Consider the following 20902-nt stretch of genomic DNA (forward strand, 5'->3'; position numbering starts at 1 on the left):
CGCAGGGTCTGCCGGGAGCGGCCGTCTGCCCCCGCCCGCGGCCGGACGGACTGCGGCGGCAGCGGGCCTGGCCCGGGGCAGCGAGGGGGGCAGCGGGCCCAGGCTGGGCCCTGGTGTCATTAACTACAGATACGATCTGTAATAGAATACATTCCTGCTGGCGTAGTTACTGCAGTTGAGTAATCCCAACAGTAAGCCCAACGACAGCTGCAGCTTCGGGCCGGCATGTGTAACACGCCGTTAACTGTGAAGCCAGTCGCTGAGGGTTGGCCGCGGGCTCGGCGCCTCGGCGGGTGCAGGCCTGAGCCTCGGGTCTGGCGCTCCGCTGAGCCGCCACGCAAGGCCTGGGGAGTCAAGTTGATTTGTAAAGCAAAGATACGGCTTTGATATTGTAACTGCTGCTTAATTCACCTGAGAATCAAAGGGGCATGTGCTATCAAATTTGGCTACAAAATACGTAGATAATCGGTCATAGGGAAGAACATCAGAAAGTCTTCATTTGCTAGGAGACTTAAGAAAATTGGAGAGCAAAACCCTGAGGCTCACACTTCAGGGCACAGCTTATCCCAGCTCCTGACACTGTCTCTGTACAAACTGCATCTCAGTTCTGCTTCCTAAACAAGTGCTGCAGGAAGTCTGGTGCTGAAAAAAGGAAAAAGCTACCAAAAAACCAGCCAGGAGGTGCCAAAAGCAAGCCAGCACTCCTGTTTGCTAGCCCTTTGCTTGGCTGGAGGGCAACACAGCGCTTCCTACGGTGGCTTTCATACAAGAAGTCCACTTACAGAAAGGCTGCAAAAGGGCACGGTATTTGTGGGCCCTCCTGAAATAAGTAGTTTGGAAAGGTTGCTTCTATTACATGCAGCAGGGGGAAAGTGCTGTAGGTCCCATCTCTGATGCTTTGCAAGGTGCAGAGCTCTTGGTTACTTTTCCCCAGTCAGGCTTTGCAGCTGAGCAGGGTCAAGGGATTTAGGCCAAGATTATTGCTGTTGAAAGATATTCTTTGGCAATGCAGGTAGTGTTTTCTATGAACATTAAACTCACAAGCGGGTATAAAGAACACAGAAATTATAAATTGCATTGCCTATCTTCTTTGGTCAAAGCGGAGCTCGAAATAAATTTTATCATCAACCAAATAAGCAGTCTATCTTCTCCAGCTCTATTCAAGAGCTTACATAATGTTGCTTAAAATGCATGAAATGATTCATGCTTTCATATGATAGTAGTGGTTTTAATTACTTGTTTTAAAATAGGAAAGACACGTTGCCAGAATTTTTCCCGTAAGACACTGAGCTATTTGCTATTTCTTCCTGTCCTTGTAAATGCCCTGTAGTCAAAAGAAATCCACAGAAATGTTTTGTGAAAACCTGGATGATTATAAACCACTTGTTTAAAAGCGAATGTCTTACAAAACCAAGGTCACAGAAAGCAACATCAAAACAACGTCCGTCCTGAACTGTCCTTACCCTTTAGTGCAAAAATCTAAATTAGGACTATATTTTTATTATTATTATTTTTATGAGGATCTGTTGAGTCATTTCTATCAAGGCTTACTTAGCAGGGAGCCGTTCACACAGCTGGATACAGCAGTTGTATTCTGTGGTTCCTTCTGCAGAGACCAAGAGAAAAAACCACACAAATGCAACTCCTCAGGAGTTTCTGTATATGATGGTATATAGAAAGTCAAAGAAAGACATACTCTGAACATGGGAAAGCTTTCATTTCTTTTGTAAATGGTATCTTTGTAAAGAGCAAGATGGTATGAAGGATGCTAACGCTTTGTAGATGTTCAATGCCAACAGTGGCACGTAGGACTGATCTCAGTGCTGTTTGGAAGTTATCGTCTTGGAAACTCTAAGCCAGGAGATGTATTGATTAAAATAATGAGTCTTTGGAATAGAAAGATGCCTAGAAGCTTATCCACCTCTTGCAGCTGTTGCAGGAGTTTCTAGGAGTAATAGCTGCATTAAATCAAACAGGCATTCAAGTTCTAGTTCAAAAAAACACCCTGAAAGGGAAGTGTAAACGTGACATTTTCAGGAAGCTTGATAGTGGGCCAGATTAAAACATTGCATTCAGGCATCCAGAGCTCTAAGAAAATATGTACTAAAATTTCATTCTATATTGGCTTTGATCAAAAACTCCTATAAAAATACTAGACAAGCTTACCAATACTAGGAAGAAAAAATAGGTAGTAAAATTACCACCCAACACGTGAGTAACAAATACTTACAAATGATTACCTAACTTCAAGTTTCACTTGAAAAATACAAAGTTTCAGCTGCTAGCTTTGAAGAATTATGTTCAATTACATTCACTTTATCTTTGTTTCTTCTTCCACACAAAAATAATATCTGTTGTTGGGCCTTGTTATTCTTGTTAGGTCCATGCAAAATAGATGCCTGGGGCACTTTTATTTGAAGTTTAGGAATACTAAGGGACTGGGGTAAAGGGAGAGAACGTATATAAATATGCATGTGTGCACAGAGGTAGAAATATCAATAGAGAAGTATTATTCAGTGGTAATATGCTTGTGCAATTAGGATTCCTGAACAATTTAGCATTTTAGGATATTTTAAGGGGTTTGTACTGAATACTATTAAATATAATTATCAGATTAATTTATATGTCTTGGTCTCTGAAGTCATGTTGAAAAATTAGTCTGAAACAACCGATGCTTACTTACGGAAATCACACAAATGTGTTAGTTTAAGTGCTGAAATAATCTATTAGGAGAGTAAAAGCGTATCACTTCCAGCCAGGTTTCAAACGGTCACCAGGTGCGTGTCATGAGCCACGGTGGCCACTGGATGTCAGGGTTGGACTTGCAGCGACTCCTCTTCCATACAACGGGAGGCTGGGAGACTGCGGGACCGAGAGAGGAACAGTGGCTGCCCACTGTAAGGTACAACCTAGTTTTTACATTTCCTGACTCTTAAGATAGAAGAGTGAAGATATGAATATTGCACAAACAAGGGGATGCAACAATTTTAATACAAAAATCCAACATACACCCAGAAAGATGATAAAATGAGAGGTGTGTCTCTTTTCTCTTTTTTTTTCTTTTTTTTTCTTTTTTTTTTTCAGAAATTCCTCTATTCTTCACTATATTGGTTTATCCAGTAATTACAATTTCAGAGAAAAAAAATGTTCGAGATTGCATTAGCCTGGAGAGAATGGGACAAGAAATTAAATAATGATAAGAAATGAATTTCTATGTCTGGAAGATTTCCTTATTTGTTAAAAGTGCACATTTTTAAAAAAAATATGTTGCTTCTGCTGTAACAGGATTCTTCACTGATTGTTTGCAGAGGTCACAGAATCACGGAATGGTCAGGGTTGGAAGGGACCTCTGGAGATCATCTATTCCAACCTCCTGCTAAGGCAGGTTCTCCTGCAGCAAGTCACACAGGATCGATCACATCCAGGTGGGTTTTGAATGTCTTCAGAGAAGGAGACTCCACAAACTCTCTGGGCAGCCTGTGCCCATGCTCTCTTACCCTCAAGGTAAAGAAGTTCTTCCTCAGATTCAGATGGAACTTCATGTGTTACAGCTCGTGCCCGTTGCCCTTTATCCTGTCACTGGGCACCACGGAAAAGAGCCTGGCCCCATCCTCTTGACATCCACCCTTCAGAGATCTGTACGCATTGATAAGATCCCTCTCAGCCTTCTCTTCTCCAGGCTGAACAGGCCCAGCTCTCTCAGCCTTTCCTCACAAGGGAGATGCTCCAGCCCCCTCACCACCTCTGGACCCTCTGCTGGACCCTCTCCAGTAGCTCCCTGTCTCTCTTGAAGTGGGCAGCCCAGCACCGGACACAGCACTCCAGATGGGGCCTCCCCGGGGCAGAGCAGAGGGGGAGGATCACCTCCCTCGGCCTGCTGGCCATGCTGCTCCTCACGCCCCCCAGGATCCCACTGGCCTTGGCCACCAGGGCACAGTGCTGGCTCGTGGGCAACTTGCTGTCCACCAGGGCTCCCAGGTCCTTCTGCACAGAGCTGCCCTCCAGCAGGTCAGCCCCAGCCTGTACTGGTGCAGGGGGCTGTTCCTCCCCAGCTGCAGGACCCCACACTCGCCCCTGTTGAACTGCATCAGGCTCCTCTCTGCCCCGCTCTCCAGCCTGCCCAGGTCTCGCTGAAGGGCCGCGCAGCCTCTGCTGTATCAGCCGCTCCTGCCAGGTCTGTCCCACCAGCAGCCTTGCGGAGGGTGCGCTCTGGCCCTGCACCCAGGGCACTGGTGGATAAGCTGGACAGGACTGGACCCAGCACTGACCCCTGGGCCACACCGCTGGCCACAGGCCTCCAGCCTGACCGCGCCGCTGGTCACAGCCCCCTGAGCTCTGCCGTTCAGCCAGTTCTCAACCCACCTCGCTGTCCACTCATCCAACCCACACTGCCTGGGCTTCCCTCTGAGGGTGTTATGGCAGACAGTGCCAAAAGCCTTGCGAGTTCAAGGTAGACAAGACCCACCGCTCTGTCCTCATCTACCCAGCCAGTCACTCCATCATGGAAGGCTATTAGGTTGGTCCCTAATAAATTTCCCCTTGGTGAATACACATCGACTACCCCTAATAACCTTCTTTTCCTCCACATGATTAGAGATGACCTCCATGATGAGCTGTTCCATCACATTTCCAAGGATGGAGGTGAGGCTGACTGCCTTATATTTTCCTGGCTCCTCCTTCTTGCCCTTTTTTGAAGATGGAGTGACATTGGCTTCCCTCCAGTCTTCAGGCACCTCTCCTGTCCTCCATGACCTTTCAAAGATGATGGACAGTGGCTTAGCAATAACATAATGATAAATATTACACTCTAAAACAGATAACCTCTTTCTGCTTGTACTCCTTGCATATTTGCTTTCCAAAATCAACAGTTCTCTTTCAAGCTCTCAAATCATATGCCAAAATGCATGGATGGGATGGTTATCACTATACAGTACTAACATTGCCCAGTCCTGGCTATAAATACCTTGCTTCTAGTGGCTTATACCTTGCCAAGTCTCAACACTCTGAGTTTACTTTTTTATTTTGAGGATCTGGTGAATTAAACAATTTTCAGCTTGTGATAAACAAGGCATTCCCAAGAATGAAACCAGCAAGCAAGATGACACTTATGCTGAGTTATCAAGAGCTGCGCTTTGAACACATCAATTTCTCTGTGGTGCTTGGTGGTGTGAAAATTGTGTTCTATCTGCCTTAAAGGTAATAAACAACGATACTTTGATAAAGCTGAAAAGTGAGATATGTTGTATAGCCTTATTAGTGAAAGCTTTAATTTTTACAGTAAATGCAAGAGGCTTATGTACATTTCTCATTTGAGATGAGGAAGTTCCCAACCCAAGTTGAGAAACAAGTGGTTAACGGGCAGTTACTGGTTTGGCTTTTCCTAGAGATGCACAGAAAGAACTGTTACATTCTTCCTTCTGTAAGGATGTTAATTTCCTAAATATCCATTGCTGACCCCTCTCTACTTTGCTGTCTGCCCCACAAGCAATCCACAGCCAGAAATTTTGTAACATTAATTAGTATAACACATACCAAATAAACGAGTTGGTGACTCCCTGATATCAGTGGCTCTATGCTTCTGCTGTTATTTTTTGCTTTTATGAACTGACTTGCTGTGCATCAACATGTGAGTTTTCCCATCTGTGCAGAGCACAGATGACAGATTTTTGTTGAGATAAAGATGTTGACACCAATGTGAATGGCAGGAGAAATGATGAATACTTGTGCATGTGTGTGTAGGGGGGAAGGTGGAGGGGGGAAAAGCTGGTTACAGATGGGCTTCCGGTACAGAACATTTTTAAGTACTGTTTTGAAGAAATCAGTATTTTTAAAACATGATACGTGGCAGATAAAAAAAGAAACAGCTGCATTAAGCAGCTTCAAGAGTCAGCCTTAAAAAAAGGAAAGTCACCTCCTCTGTCCTTACTATTCCCTGCACATAGAAAGAAGACAGTGATATGATATACAGAGCTACCCAACGGTCAAATCAATTTCTTCTAATTTAAGCTTGTGTACATTTCTGAGAACTTTTCTAGGGCCTATTTAAAATTGTATCTTTCATCATTGCTACTTTGTACACCTTATTGAACACAATTAATACCTGTACTAGCTGCAACAGTTTATCTGAGGTGAATGAAGGAAAGACACCCAAAGAAAAATGTGCGCAGAATATAGCTGCAGTTTGGATAGTCTTTTGTTACATTTACTATTATTACTCCATTTTATTTAGAAATGGATGACATGAACAAACCTTTCCCATTACAAAAATGTAATGCACACAAGCAATTTCAATTCACCTGGCAGACTATTATTATCTCTATTTTCAGCCTGAAGAAGTAACTAATCACATTAGTGGAGGGGCTTTTATTTTCAAAGTGATGGCTTTGGAATAGAGAACTACCCTCTAAACAGCAAGTGAGAGCTGTCTCTCCCAGCCCTCCAGTGTGCAGTGAGGTGGGCTGAGAACTGGCTGAACGGCAGAGCTCAGAGGGCTGCGAGGAGGAGCATGGCCAGCAGGCCGAGGGAGGTGATCCTCCCCCTCTGCTCTGCCCCGGGGAGGCCCCATCTGGAGTGCTGTGTCCGGTGCTGGGCTGCCCACTTCAAGAGAGACAGGGAGCTACTGGAGAGGGTCCAGCAGAGGGTCCAGAGGTGGTGAGGGGGCTGGAGCATCTCCCTTGTGAGGAAAGGCTGAGAGAGCTGGGCCTGTTCAGCCTGGAGAAGAGAAGGCTGAGAGGGATCTTATCAATGCGTACAGATCTCTGAAGGGTGGATGTCAAGAGGATGGGGCCAGGCTCTTTTCCGTGGTGCCCAGTGACAGGATAAAGGGCAACGGGCACGAGCTGTAACACATGAAGTTCCATCTGAATCTAAGGAAGACCTTGAGGGTGAGAGAGCATGGGAACAGCTTGCCCAGAGAGGCTGTGGAGTCTTATTCTCTGGGGATATCCAAAACCCGCCTGGATGTGATCCTGTGTGACCTGCTGCAGGAGAACCTGCCTTAGCAGGAGGTTGGAATAGATGGTCTCCAGAGGTCCCTTCCAACCCTGACCATTCCATGATTCTGTGATTTCTTCCCACCTCCTCAGCAGCATGCAAACTGAGAAACCTTGTACCATACAAAATCCCCAAAACTGATGGAGAAAGTGTTGTTAAACCCAGGCATTCAGAAATCACCTGAACCTGGAAATTTTTAATTAAGCTTTTAAAATGGTGATTTTTTTTTCCTGTCATTTTTAATTAACATATGTTGTTTGCTTTCTTCTTTTTTTTTTTTTTTATTTTTGCATTTTGAGATTCTGTATTTCACTTAGTTTGTATTTGATTTTCTTCATAAATGTTTCAAAGTATTTTTTTGTATGATGTTTGAAGGTATTTACTTTTAGAAAGTTAAAGCTGAAATGTTCACATACTCAAATGGCTGCAGGGACAGAGGCTTTAAGAAAAGCACCAGTCATTGTGAAAACTGTCGGTGCTGGGGCTGTGATCTGGAGCCACAACAGGATGTGCGTACATCATATAGAAGATGGCTGATATAGCAGTCGGAATAGCTGTTGTGGAAAACAGAACATTCAGTATTCATATACAGCTGGGTACTGAAACCCATTTTTGACGTTTTGGAAAAGTCTTCAGCGTGAAATTAAAACCTTTGCAAACTGTGTCTCTCTGTTCCCTTTTCCCTGTCTTTTTCAGCCTCGTGTAATGTAACAATGAGCTCCTTAGCTAAGCTGTTCTCTGGTGTTTGTACTGCAGTTCACAGTGGGCCCTCATTCATGGCCTCATGGTGGGATTATAATAGCAACCAACGTGGCTGTCAGTGACATTCACCTCTGGACATGGGCGTGAAGATACCTGATTTTGAACAGGATTAATGGAATATATTTCTTACAGGCCGAGAGAGGGAAGTGCAGTCTACCCGATGAGTTCTTCACTTTCAGCTCCAAATGCAGCCTAGAGGCTCTGTCAGCAGGTGTTAAGGGTTAGGTATTTCAAGCACTAAGACCATTGGCAACAGTCATTCCTACCTGGCACCTCAAGACAATCAAGCCTGAAGGGTGAGGAAAGATTATTGTGGGTTCCGGATATGCCAGCAAAAAAAGTCAACATTCCAGGAGCAGGCTGGGGCAGAGATTCCCATGCCAATATGTGCATGAGTCTCTTACTGCCTGTAATTAGCATGACACCTCCACCCCTGTCACACTCCAACATGTAGGAAATTATTTGCAACCGTTGAAAGAAACGTCAAAGACAATTAAATAAATCCATTCTCAACTACAGCTGCCATTGCAGCAAGTTGCTGGATGATTTTTATAAGCAAGGGACAAAGACACAACAGTAGCAACAGAAAACACTATCAGAAAAAAAAAATCTATTATCTTTTAGTTAAAGGACCATGAACACTGATCAGTGTAATCCCATGACAGCTTTTCTCTCTCCCATTTAATTAGTTCCTTGTGTGAAGATGAGCTGAAGATTATTCTCCTTTAAAACATATTTACTCTATCTCACGTAGGTAACTGCATACAGAAAAAAGGCTCCACAATCTTTTCCATCCTGTGGCTGCCTGCTGAATTTACCACTGTGAAAAGGGCTGCTCTGACTGACTCATCTGCAGAAACAATTTGTCTTGTCAGTGAAGAATAGACTTGTATAGATGCTGCGTCACAAACTTGCTTGCATAATTGGAAGGGTAAAACAAGCTTGTCAAGTGACTCAGTTTGCAATTTGATACTCATCTCATTCCCAAATGCACATGCACCTGTATTTTGAGGTAGCCAGGGATAGTTAATTACAGTTTGAATCATTTCAGTGGTACCCCTGGAATGTCTCCTTCTGAAATGCCCTGCTGTTCTGTTCTCTCTCCCATAACCCCTGGGATATGGCCAAGTGTGTCTTCACACAGGGGGAAAAAAAATATCTGTGTTTTCCTTCACTAATAGAAACAGTCACTATTGCTATCCTAACAGATCCTCACATGGAGCTTAAGTCAAAGAGCCAGCATCAGTGCTTTTCACCTTTTTTAAGGGACTATTAAAACCCTGTTTAAAGGACTCTGCAATAAACCATTTTCAATGGTAAGTTAGGGTTAGGAAAGAAGGTGGATCTTTTTGTCCATCTATGTGTGGAATTCCAAAACTGGCATAAGAAATCATAAGCCAAAATCTTCCTGCAGTTTGTGGGAGAAAAAATTGGCCTTTTAGCTTAGAAGATCTGATGCTCAAGAGGAATTAGAAAAAACTTTGCATTGAGAGAGTTTGTCCAATGCTCCATCAGCCAAAGAAACAGAAGTATATACCTGTGCTTTAAGAAAAAGGTAGCCATAAATCTAGAGAAAAAAATAGGGTTGAGGGCAGTCATCTGCTTTATAGATGTCATTGTTTCCTTTATAAAACTTATTAGGAAGTGCAATAGTCTGTCTTCTGAGAACTGCCTAATATCCTACAAGCACTAACTCTTGATGGCCATACTAAGCAAGGAAAATCATAGCCTAATTGCACAGGCAGGGACATTGACACAAGCAGCAGTGAAATCCCCTGCCAGAAGCCGCACACGGAACTGGTGGCAGAGCAGGCTCGCTGCTGGCGCTGCACTGTGCCCATCGCCCAGCTGTGCCTCCAGCTGTCCCTGAAGATTTCTCACTGACTCAGCTCAGCCCAGCACATCATCTCTAAGTGAGACTTGGTTATGACAGTAATGGCTTGCTTTGGGTAAATCAGCCCTCTGGAAAATTTTATTGTCAGTTAAGTTTCTGTTTCCTCCTACATCCTTGAGCAGTGTCTGAGCTAAGCCCACTCACGCTGACACATTTCTCGCCCTTCTCACACTGTACACCGTGGAGCTCCTTCAAGAGCTGCATTTTGATTTGTATGCAGAGATAGTCATATGCTTAACTTCAACAAGTTCTACCACTTTACAGCAAATCTGGAAATTTTCACTTTCTTACCCAAAACAAAATTAAACTCTGTTTGCCCAGAATAAGCCAGGAGGTGGTGGGGTGGGAAGGAGTCATGCATCTGATTACACTTCTAAAGTACTTCTACCAATATGCTCCATTCAAACAACAACTTCTACACTGGCTGTGATGGTATCTTTTTCAGCTGCTTGAATGCTTGAATGCAACCACCATCTCAGAAATCCCACAGCTGTTGGTTATTAGGGGGCTGCCTCCAAGACAAATGTCACCTTCAACCTCTTTGTTACAGCGTTCTTCTGACTGTTATTCATGGCTTGTGAAAGACACAGACTGAGCTTAGACAGACCTTTGGTAGAAGGTTTTTTCTGAGAAAGGTGCTCTAATGAAGGTACACGAGTGCAAAGCATGTCTTACAGATGTGTGGTAGTGCTGGGTTTGGATTGCTACGCCTGTGTCTGAGTGTGAAGCCCTGCTTCCCCAAGGTTTGGGGTGTCAGAGTGGGGATTTTTGGGTCAGCTCCTGAGAAAGTTGGGACAATCACAAGTCTAGTTGTGATCTGCAGTTGTGTAAGTATCTGAATTCTGGGGGCTAGTCTGGGCTTGTGTCTAGGATCTGGGAAGCATTTCATCAAAAATATGTGTTGTAACTGGCAAAGCCAGCTGCCAGAGCATTTGTATAATTAATTTCATTTTGCTTTCTTGTTCTTATCTTACGGGCATTGGCTGGAGGGCACACATGGTGTATTCACTCACCAAGACACCTAATTGTTATGTTTTGATTCTCTTCTATACCAGTATCAAAACAGCCCACTGTCTGTCCTCCATCTCACGCTTCCTGTATATTTTAATATTGGGCCTGTCTTACTTGATGCCATGGTAAAAGTTCCATTGACTTCACTGAAGGCAGAATTTGGCAATTAATTTTAACTGGCATAGATTTCTCATTAAGTAGCACACAATATTTTCTATGCCAACTGTATAACATTCACAGCTAAGACATTTTTTAAGGGAGAGAGGTAGAAAGATGGCTGTATAGAGGCATAAGCCTTAAGAGAAACAAAATATCTGTAAGAAAAAGGCAGAGACGTGAAAATACATGTAACCTTTTCATGAAAGGAGAGTACTAGCACTCAGGGGATTTGGATGCGACTTCTAGTTAGATCAAGGCTTCCTGTACACCTGTAGGCATTTTGAAGCTTTCTGTGATTTCTTTCCCATCTATAATACACGGGTAGCAATACACGTAGCAGTATTTTTTAACTAATTGCTTGCAAATTGGTTTAGAGAGCCTGAAGTGGAACACAGTTTATAAATGTAATGCAATATTATTATTATTGTTGTCACATATATTGAGAACCTAGCTTAGTCCACCAACTTAATTTAATTGTCAACAAAGCCACATGTATGGCAGGGTTTCTATCATTACTTGGAAATCATCTTGCGAGTGAAATGTTGTACTTCAACAACCGACACATCTTTCTCCTTTCATCTTCAAGGAATAAGACTCTGAAAATTTCCATGTAGTACAGGTTTGAAGGCTGATGGGTTTATTACTGGGTGTGTAACAGAAATTGGAGACAGTTTGTTTGCATCTAATCAATCTGTCTTATGACTTGTAATATACTGCAAACACTTGTTAAACTGTTAAGCTGCCTGCTCAAATTCTGTGACCAAGTCACAAACAGCCTGGATATACCTCAGCACCTACTAATCCAGTGTCAGTTTGGCAGTATAGGCTGGCAGGCCACCAGCTCGTGCCAGACGAGTGTGTTTTATGCCTTGCACTGACAGACAGGGTGTAGGTAGATGGCTCTGCCCAGACACCTGAATGCAGACAGAGTTGTTTTCAAAGAAAGCTACAAACAGTTGAACTGCAGATATGCGTCATGATAAACAATGAATCTCTGAAAAATAAACTCAGTGGACTGGTAACCAAGATTAAAATGAAATGTAGGCGGGTTGCAGTGAGAGCGTTGACTAATGAGGAGCTGCCTTCGCTAACGAGCCGTCTGTGCAGTAACAGGCAGTAGATGGTGAGCCTGGCTGCTCTTGTACTGCGGGGTGTGGGACTGAAGGGCTTCCTCTTGAGAAGCATCTTTTGCCTCTAGACACATGGAGGTCTGGCCTCTACAGCTGTTGACTTTGAACCATGTTAGAATCACAGATCAGGAGAGACCTCAGGGAGATACTTTTTCCAATCTCCTGCTCAAAGCAGAATCAACATTTATTTATGAGCAGGTATCTCTGGGCTTTGTCTAGTTGGGTCTTGAAAATCTCCAGGAACAGAGATTCCACAAATTGTCCAGGAAACCTCCTGTTCCAATGCTTCATTTCCCTCACAGTGGGGAATCTTTTCCCCCATAGTGGGGAACTCTCCTCACAAGTCACACGTTCCAACACTCTGACCACCTTGGTGACTCTCTGCTGGGCTTGCTCAAGTTCACCTACATCCTGCTTATACTCAGAATCTCCAAACTGTTGACTTCCTTACAAAAAGAAAGGAAAGGGACTAAGAACTCTACCATTCTGGGTCATGTAGCTCTGCAGAAATAGGGAGGTCTGCTCTTTCCCAAGAGTAAGCAAAGCATAAGGCAGCAGAAAGAACATTACTGAGGTTCCCAAACATCACATCCATACCTTCTCACTGACCAGAGTAGCCCCACAAATTGGTTGTGATTTTGATTTGCAAGAGTAATTATGACCTTCTTCTCTGTGACCGATAAGGGGCTAAATCCTACATGGAAAATCCAGTCAGAGGGAGACAGAGCCATAAAGCCATTGAGGTAATGGAATAACCTTAAGAAAGCTGTATATTCCAGGGTGCCTGGAGACGGAAATGTGGGGAATCTGGCATCTCAGCGCATCTTTTGGCCCCCCATGTTTGCTATAGGATTTAAAGGAGGGGACTGCACAGCATCAGTTGAGCAGGTGACCTGACCCCCTTGAGGAAAGAAAGGGGAGGAAAAAGTCTCTGTGAAGTATTATCTTGCATGTAATGAATTTAACTGTCACTAAAGCTGCAGATATGGCAAGATTTCAAATGTCACCTGGAAAATTTTCTTGCCATGTCATATAAAAGAAATATTTTTTATCAGAAACTGACATGTCTACCTCCTGTCATCTTCAGGTAGTGACTATGTGCAATCTGATATGCAGGTATTTAGTGTGTTATTTGGAATGGAAATGAAGTATAGGCTTGCTTCTCTAGATGTGTTCTGAGCAGTGATTATTGGTGAACTTTAAACAAATTTGCTGTTGGATATTTCAGGAGACTAATTTTGTTTATCTGTTGTTGAATTATTTTGTTAAGTTACACTTGATTTTAAATCCACACCAAATTGGCATTTACAGCAATTGTATATGCTGTAGACTTAATATTAAATGTGAACGGTATTTAAAATAATCATTTATGTAGGATCTTCTCTTGCATAATTATATGTTAGTTGGGTTTTGGTTTATCTATCATGTTGTAAAAATTTATTCTGTAAGACGGACGCTGTGTTTAACATCCTCCCTACATGTGTAACACTGCTGCTATCAGCTGCCAGGTCTGAAGTAAAACCCGTGGTTCAAGGCCATGTAGCATAAGGGTGTGTAACATTGTTTTCTGCGCTTGTTCCCCATCTTTGCCGTGTTTCTCTCAGGGGACTGTCTGCTGACCTTGGCCAAGAAGCAAGGCTTATTTTGTCAGGCATGGTACAAATGTATATTAGATGTTTCGCTCCAGCAATTATTTTCTTTCAGTAAAAATATGTGTGAATTCACTTCTCAGGATTAAAAGTACAGGTACATAATTTACCTTACAATATTTTTTACTATGATATTAATAATAGTTTTTCTGTAATCTTTCGAAATCTCACCGCGTCATTGTAACTGTCATGTCATTGTAACTGTTTATTAGCTTAATAAGAAATACAGACTTTCACACATTGACTTAAATTTTGGAGAACTGACTGACCCCATCTGAAGCTGTAGTCTTACACTTTAGTGTATTTTAATATTTTATAATTTTATAAATATTTAAATACAACTTAACACATTTTAAAAAGAGTTAGAAAATGAGGCTAAAATAAGGTATAGGAAGTCAACCGATCCATTCCCCACCTGAATTTAACGTCAGCCATACCTGAATTATTCCTAGCAGATATTTATCCAGCTCACAGTAGAGGCACAGCCAGGACAGGTTGCATCACTGAAGCTGAAAGTACAAGGAAGAAATAATAACTGACTGTGTATGCACAGCGCAGCCCTCCTTATTTGCCATAGTAACACACAACCTACACAGACATACTGTTTGTAAAGTATATATATGTATAACACATTTTTCAGGTGAAATAATTCTCTAGGTTGATAAATGGGTATAGAGGCTGTGTGCTCTGGTTTTAGTTCATCTGTTGGGACTTCCCTATCAGTTTGCTCATTCAGCTATGAACGGAGCAAATGAAAAAGCCAGCATCTGATGCTTTCAAAGATCCAGAAGTTAAGGGATCTGTGTAACAGTGCCAATGCCCAGCTGCATCCTGAGGGATGCACAGTCATTTACTTGGAAGTTAATAGTTGCTTCACATGAAAATGTGACTGTACATCTCAGCTGCTGCAGAGTCTTTCTCACCCATCGCTGCCTCTGAGCACAGAGCCAGCCAGGCAGTGTCTCAGGCAGGGACTCACCCAGGACTCCAGCAGATTTGGTCAGGTTTGAGCTTTCTGTATCCAACCACCAAGGCAGCTACATCCATCAAAAGCCAGTAGCTTTATAAAAGCTTTATAAAAACAGTGCAGCTATTAAGTTGCCCTTCTGCCTTACTCACTTTATTGCATAGATGCTTCATGTACAGAGATAATCCCTGGCTGAAGTAAATGAGAGGAGACCTGTGGGCTCCTGTGGCGTTACTGCATAGCTATTCAGTGCCCCCAGTACTTCCTACCTTTGCATTTCTTAACTATGAGGCTTGAAGCACAGCCAGGAACAGCTGCCTCCCAGAATCCTGCGATACTTGCCAGTTGACAGACAGGTTTCAAAGATAAAATATAATCCTTCACTTTTCTCAGAAAAATTTTGCAAGTTGCTTGACAAATACCCCTCTACTTTGACATGTACCATTAATGTTTAGCTTTTTCTAGCTAAAACACTTCCCTGTAAAATGCAAACATTAACACTGACTGTTTCATTCCACGGAAATCTGTCATGCTGTTACCATGTCACGTACAACTTGCCTAGCTGCCATCTGCCTTGCCATTCACAGAGAACCCTGGGCAGCAATCGGTCATGACTGGGCTGTGAAATGTATTGCTCCCTGGCTGTGTATTCGCAGCTGAATGATCCCAAAAGATTCTTCTCTCACCTCCAGCTAACCAAAAAGCTTTTCTTTTTCTTCTTAGATCTATAACACATCACTGCCATGCTACCCTTGGGTAGGTCTGCTACAAGGCATTTAGATCTAGCCACAAAGCCACCTGGAAGGTTTCCACTGGTGCAGCGTGCCTCCAGAGGAGGGGACCTGCACGGTACAGAAACACACCGTGCAGTTTGTGCAGGCTCCCCACGCCTTTCTGGATGAATATTGTTATATTGCTTGTTGAAACGCACTGGCAGCATGAATATGGTGATCCATCAACATGGCTGTGTAAAATTTATGTTGATGTGATCCTAGGAGATAATTGTTCTAGTTCATCGAAACTTGATGGGTTTTAGAAAGCAACACCTTTTCTCTGAAAGACTAATAATTTGAAAAGGATGCTCCAAAAAGCTATGGAAATGTTCTCATTTTCCAATGGCCCTCTTTTGAAGGTCTATTTATTCTATACCAGACCCTTTCTAAGGTTTCTAAGGCTTTTAACCCCTGGATGTTCTCACCCACCAGGTACATCTCCCTTCACATCTGATATACAGCCTGGTCATTTTCTGCTCAGAGTAGTGATGGGGCGTGTAGTTTTTGACAATATGAACTTGCTCCTAGAACCTGCTGTTACTGGGACTATAATGAAATCCAAGTACCTGCTATGTGCCTTCCTCATCTGGCTTTTTGATCCCTCTTGACTGTCATAAAGTTGTCCTTTTTGCTCTACCAGGTTACAAAGCACTTCCTACAGTGCAGAAGCTAGTTGCTCTTAATCTATGGGTATGCAAATGTACAGGAGAGATACCTTACTCCTGTCTGATAACAGGAGTTAGAATACACGTCTTTACTGAAGTATAGCAATAGGGTTAGGTAATACTTTTCATTAGGCCAGCTGACGTGACAGGATCCTTGTCACATTATATATCTGGGCCATACTCTTGCAGTCACAAGCTGTGACATCAGCAGAGAAATCCAGTTCCTTACCTGGTATCAACCAAACCTTCAGCTCCCAGAAATCAGCGTTGTTCCATCAGCTCCAGTTAACTATACATGTTTACACCCTTCATGTGAAAATATTTTGAATTTGTTCATTCATCGGTTACTAGCTTAGCGAAACATGCTGGCACCTGCCGTCATCTCCCGAGACAACAGAAGTCCCAGGGCTATTTCCTGTACATCCAATCTGGCATTTAATACAACCGTAACTAGATTTGCAGCTCTTTAAGAACTCAGATATGAGTAATGAACCTTTCAAGCCATGCATGGGTGCCAAGTTGTGGTTCACATGGAATTCAGAGGCATTATACCCAGGACTGGCTGCACATGCCTTTCAGGCATAATTGGAGAAGAATGTTAAATCCTTTCCTAAGTAAGCAAGAGACAGGGCCCTAGCACAGGGCTCTGTGCTCCGCAGCAATTACATCTGTACAGCTTTCAGCACCCCATCCTCTTCTAACAGCCTTCTTCCTTCCTAATGAAGGAGAGAAAAGGAAAGCAAAAAGAAAAACATCTGCAGGGCTCAATATGTAGAGCACTGTGTTATCCCTTGTAAATCCAAGTAAGTCCACTGGCTTCAGCAAAGAATGAAGGTGGATTTAGTTAGCTGTGGAGACACGGCTTCCGAGTCCTTTCCATCAGTGTTCCTCATGCAACCAAGGAGGATCTCTTTACATCAGCAACGTTTAGTGATGAAGCTGTTCTGTAAAGTCAGTAGCTTTTGTCAAAGGCTGCAGGGATGTGTGAAAACTCAAGAGCAGGAGCATTTGATGGGCCTTACTCAAGGTGGAAGTACTGCAGCTGAAGAACTGGTAGTGAATATAGTGACAGAATTTCCAAGCGTCAGTCTCCACTCACCTTGGCAATTGATAAATCATGTAATTTCAGGAGCACTTACTGATCCATGAGGTTAAAAAGAAAAAAGTTGTTTATCCAGGACAATGAAACAGTAATTTAATTGAATCACTGTAAGGTAGATTACATCAGCCCTGATTCCAGCTTAAAAGAGTTTCGTTTGTACTGCACATCCAGAAAAGCATACATGAATTTTGTATGTGTCTGAGAACTGGCTCCGTGATATAGAACTGAACTGGTAGCAATTTTTAGCTCTATTTTTCGCTAAAAGTTTCAAAGTGCCAGTTATTGTAGATTGACAATGCTATAACTCCATACTTGAAATTAGTGCAGGTGTTATGGGTGCAAACAGTTCTGTATAAATGGGTAAACTCCAGACAAACATAGAGGTATTTCTACGTAGTAGATTAGGGTGTAGAATTGAAAGTAGATAATTGGCCTGGTGAAACTGCTCTTTCCTGAAACTGAGATCCCCAGAAGTCCCAGATGGCTGGAGATGTTGTCAATTGGTAGCAAAGAGAAATCTGCATGCATGTAATTTCTGATTTCTTGGGGTTTGGAAGAAAGTTGATTAGGCTCTTCTCTGATTACCCTGGTAAGCAACCTGGGTAGAAGCATCAGGCACCAAAGCAGAGAGACAGCGGGTCTCCCTGGTGCAGACAGCCCCTCTGCTCTGTGGCTTGTCCTTGAAATATTACACACCCTCAGGGTATTTTGACATACACAAGACTCCAAATTGTTTATGTATTACTTTTCACTACACATTTATGAGCACTGAAAGTAATGATGTCTTTCTTCTTGCTAGAGATGAGGAAACTGGAAGTAAAATCTGGCTCATCCAAAGTCATCACTCAAGATCTAGCTCAGCTTTATAAGTCTTTAAGGAAAAAACCCAATGCTTCAGAGAAAAAAAAGAAGAGAGAGGCTTCCTGTCTCCAGGTATATTGACCATTATGGTGCCCAAACTCCTTTAAAAAAATTACTGGCATCTCTAATTCTGCCTTTATCTATGTAAATCAAGTATTTCCTTTCACTGGTAAATGACAATTTTTCATTAAATGTCTCTCATATAATAAGAGATAGTACAAAGTGAAAATATTGTTTTGGTGCTTTTGTAACTTTGTGCGTAGCACTGCTCAGAGCTCAGGGAGGATAAAATGACAAGACTGAACATTTAAAATCTTTTTTTTATGGGCAAATCACTTCTCTCTGTCCAATCATTTTCATTATCAATCTACACTGTCCATGCTGTTCCAGAAGTGACTGAAATGAGCATAATAGTCTAAAACAAGTGTCTTTCATACGTATGATGACATGGCAGTCCTTTCATATGACTGACTTGGGTTTGTTTCTCATAACACCATGCAAATGGGCACCCTTTGTAGGATCTAGCAACATAATATGCTCAAGCACTTCAGGGTCCTTGTTTGTCAATGGTGATTTTTTTTTTTTTTTAGCTACCGATTCATGTAGCTTAATTAGCTGGCTGTCTCTGAAAGCTTTCAACCTTATTTAACCTTGTCTAATCTAGGTGACAAAATTTATAGAAATAATGAAGCCCTCTTACACTTTGTTTCCTTTCTTAGAAAGTTAGTAATTTAACAATATTGCTACCTTAGCTGCTACTCATCTACTGAAATTGTACCTGAAGTCTCTCCCAAAGTAGAGGAGACTTGCCGCTCATCTATTTGGTCTTCCATACCCTCCTCACAAATCATAAGGAAGATACCAGATGTTTCTAGATGGGCATTTTGCTCTTGGTCGGGTCATCAGACACATCAATCAATGCCCCCATAGCTTTGCCTCTGCTGCAACAACAGCAGGTTAATTTGTAATTGTTGTTCCATGCTATACAAAGCAGCTTGTATCTTTGATTACCCATGATGTTACCTTAACAGGCAGCTTTATTTTCAGCTCCACTTGCATTAAAAACATTAAAGGACCATTTGCTTTTTGTGGTCCAGTGGCAAAGAGGAAGGCATCTGCCCGTGTGTTGGGGATGCCACAGCGGGTCTCACAGAGCAGCAGCTTGGAAAAGAAGCAAAATCCCACTCATAATTCAGTGCCCTCAGGACCGATGGGACCCACCTGCCAAAATTCAGCTCCAGCATCAAGGTCTACAAGAAAAATTCCAGCAAAGACTCCACATGGAAGAAGCCTGCAGTACAGTCCTGAATTTTTCAAGGAGAAAGAGCTGTCAGATAGATTTTTAACTGACTGTTAAACCTCAAGTATTTACGTATTGCTTAAGGGTTTTTTTTCTGACACAACAACAGCATAGAAAATAAGGAGGGAAGAGGCTTCCTACATCTCTGCAACTGTCTCCATCATGACAGAGTTTTCTTTCGGCACACCCAGGATGGGACTGATGCAATGTAAAAAAAAATAAAATTGGAGCCTTATTATAACTGACAGCGGCTCAGGAAAGCACAGTTGCTCTTTCATCTCCCACTTGGCACTAAGAAAAAAGTAACTTCAGATTCAAATTATTGCCAGCTTTTGTGGTGAAAGGAAGAAAAAAGTAGGCCCAAAGAAATGTCCAAGATGTTAAAGAAAAGAAAAAAACTTCCTATCTCAGAAAGACATGAACAACCTCTCTAACTACTTGTGTGACTTATTAATGTGTATTATTATTGTGTATTAACAATGTGTGATCAACGTTTTGTTGTTTGGGTTTTTTTGGAGGGTGTTTTGTTGTTTGCTTAGGGGGGTTGTTTGTTTGGTTTTGGTGGGTTTTTATGTTCAGTTAGAATGATGGGGAAGGTGGTGGGTTTTTTCCCCAGGAATGGTCAAAGTTATCAGAGTCGAAGTCACCAGCCAAACCCGGGCTAACTTTGACCCTTCCCCCGAAGCACGGCCCAGAGTGCTCCTTCTCTTGCCCACGCGAAGCAGCAGCCATTTGTCCGAATGACGTTCCCTGCAGCTCCTCTGACGCCCCATTTCGTCACGCACGTCTCGAGCCGGCAGGACGGGTCGGGCGTCGCTGCATCACGCAGCGGGGGATGGGGCGGGACGGGACGGGACGAGGAGGTGCTCGGGGCGGTGCCTGGCCCCGGCTCGCTCCGCAGGCGCCCGCCCGCCCCCTCGGTTTTAGCTCCCGGTCCGTCCGGGGCCTCCCCGCCTGCCCCCCGCCCCGCCCCCTCACCCCCTCGCGGCCGGGCGGCGGGGATCGGAAAGCCCCCGCTTCCCGCGACGAGGCGAGGGCAGGAAAGGGCAGGGGGGTCCATGGGGACGGCGGCAAAGATACGGGCAACCGCAGCCCACCCACGTTTCCCAGCACCGTCGGGGCGGGCTTTCCCCCCGCTGGGAAGTGCGAGCCGAGCGCCGCCGCGAGGGGACGGGGAAGGCTGAGGAGGAGGAGGAGGAGGAGGAGGAGGAGGAGGAAGGGGACACGGCGCACGCGGCCCCTCCATCCGCCCCTCGACGGCCGCGATGCCAGTCCGCCAGGGGCGGGGCGCCGTTATGCAAATCACCCCTTGCGCAGCCAATAGGCGGGTGACCGGGCGGCGGGGGCGGGACCTCCGCGGGGACTAGCGCTTGCCTCGACGGCGGGGGCGCCGCGGCGGCAGCGGTACCGCGGGGAGCAGCGCCGGGGAGCAGCCGGGACGGGGCCGGCCGGGCCGCTCTGCCCTGCCCGGGGTGAGTACTTGCCGGGATGGGGGAGGACGAGCCGGCGCTTTCCTCGGGGGCCGGGCCGGGCTGGGCTGGGCCAGGCTGGGCCGGGCTGGGCTGGGCTCCTTCACCCTGGGCACGACGGCGGCGGCAGAGAGCCGGTGTCAGCTCCCGGGCCGGGAGTCCTGCCG

The 20902-nt window shown here is 44.0% G+C and overlaps 1 protein-coding gene across 13 annotated transcripts in view; it reads left to right on the forward strand.

Annotated features, from left to right (window-relative positions):
* Nucleotides 1–54: 54 nt before the first annotated feature.
* STX11 (syntaxin 11) overlaps nt 55–20902 on the forward strand; it is a 54549-nt gene continuing 33701 nt past the window's right edge. For all 13 annotated transcript variants that reach the window (XM_080390611.1, XM_080390618.1, XM_080390622.1 and 10 more), the window contains exon 1: nt 55–20738. The gene's annotated coding sequence lies outside the window, so the exon portion shown is untranslated. The remainder of the gene's footprint in view (nt 20739–20902) is intronic.

Source organism: Falco punctatus, assembly GCF_963210335.1.
Source record: "Falco punctatus genome assembly, chromosome: 5".
Classification (NCBI taxonomy): Eukaryota; Metazoa; Chordata; class Aves; order Falconiformes; family Falconidae; genus Falco; species Falco punctatus.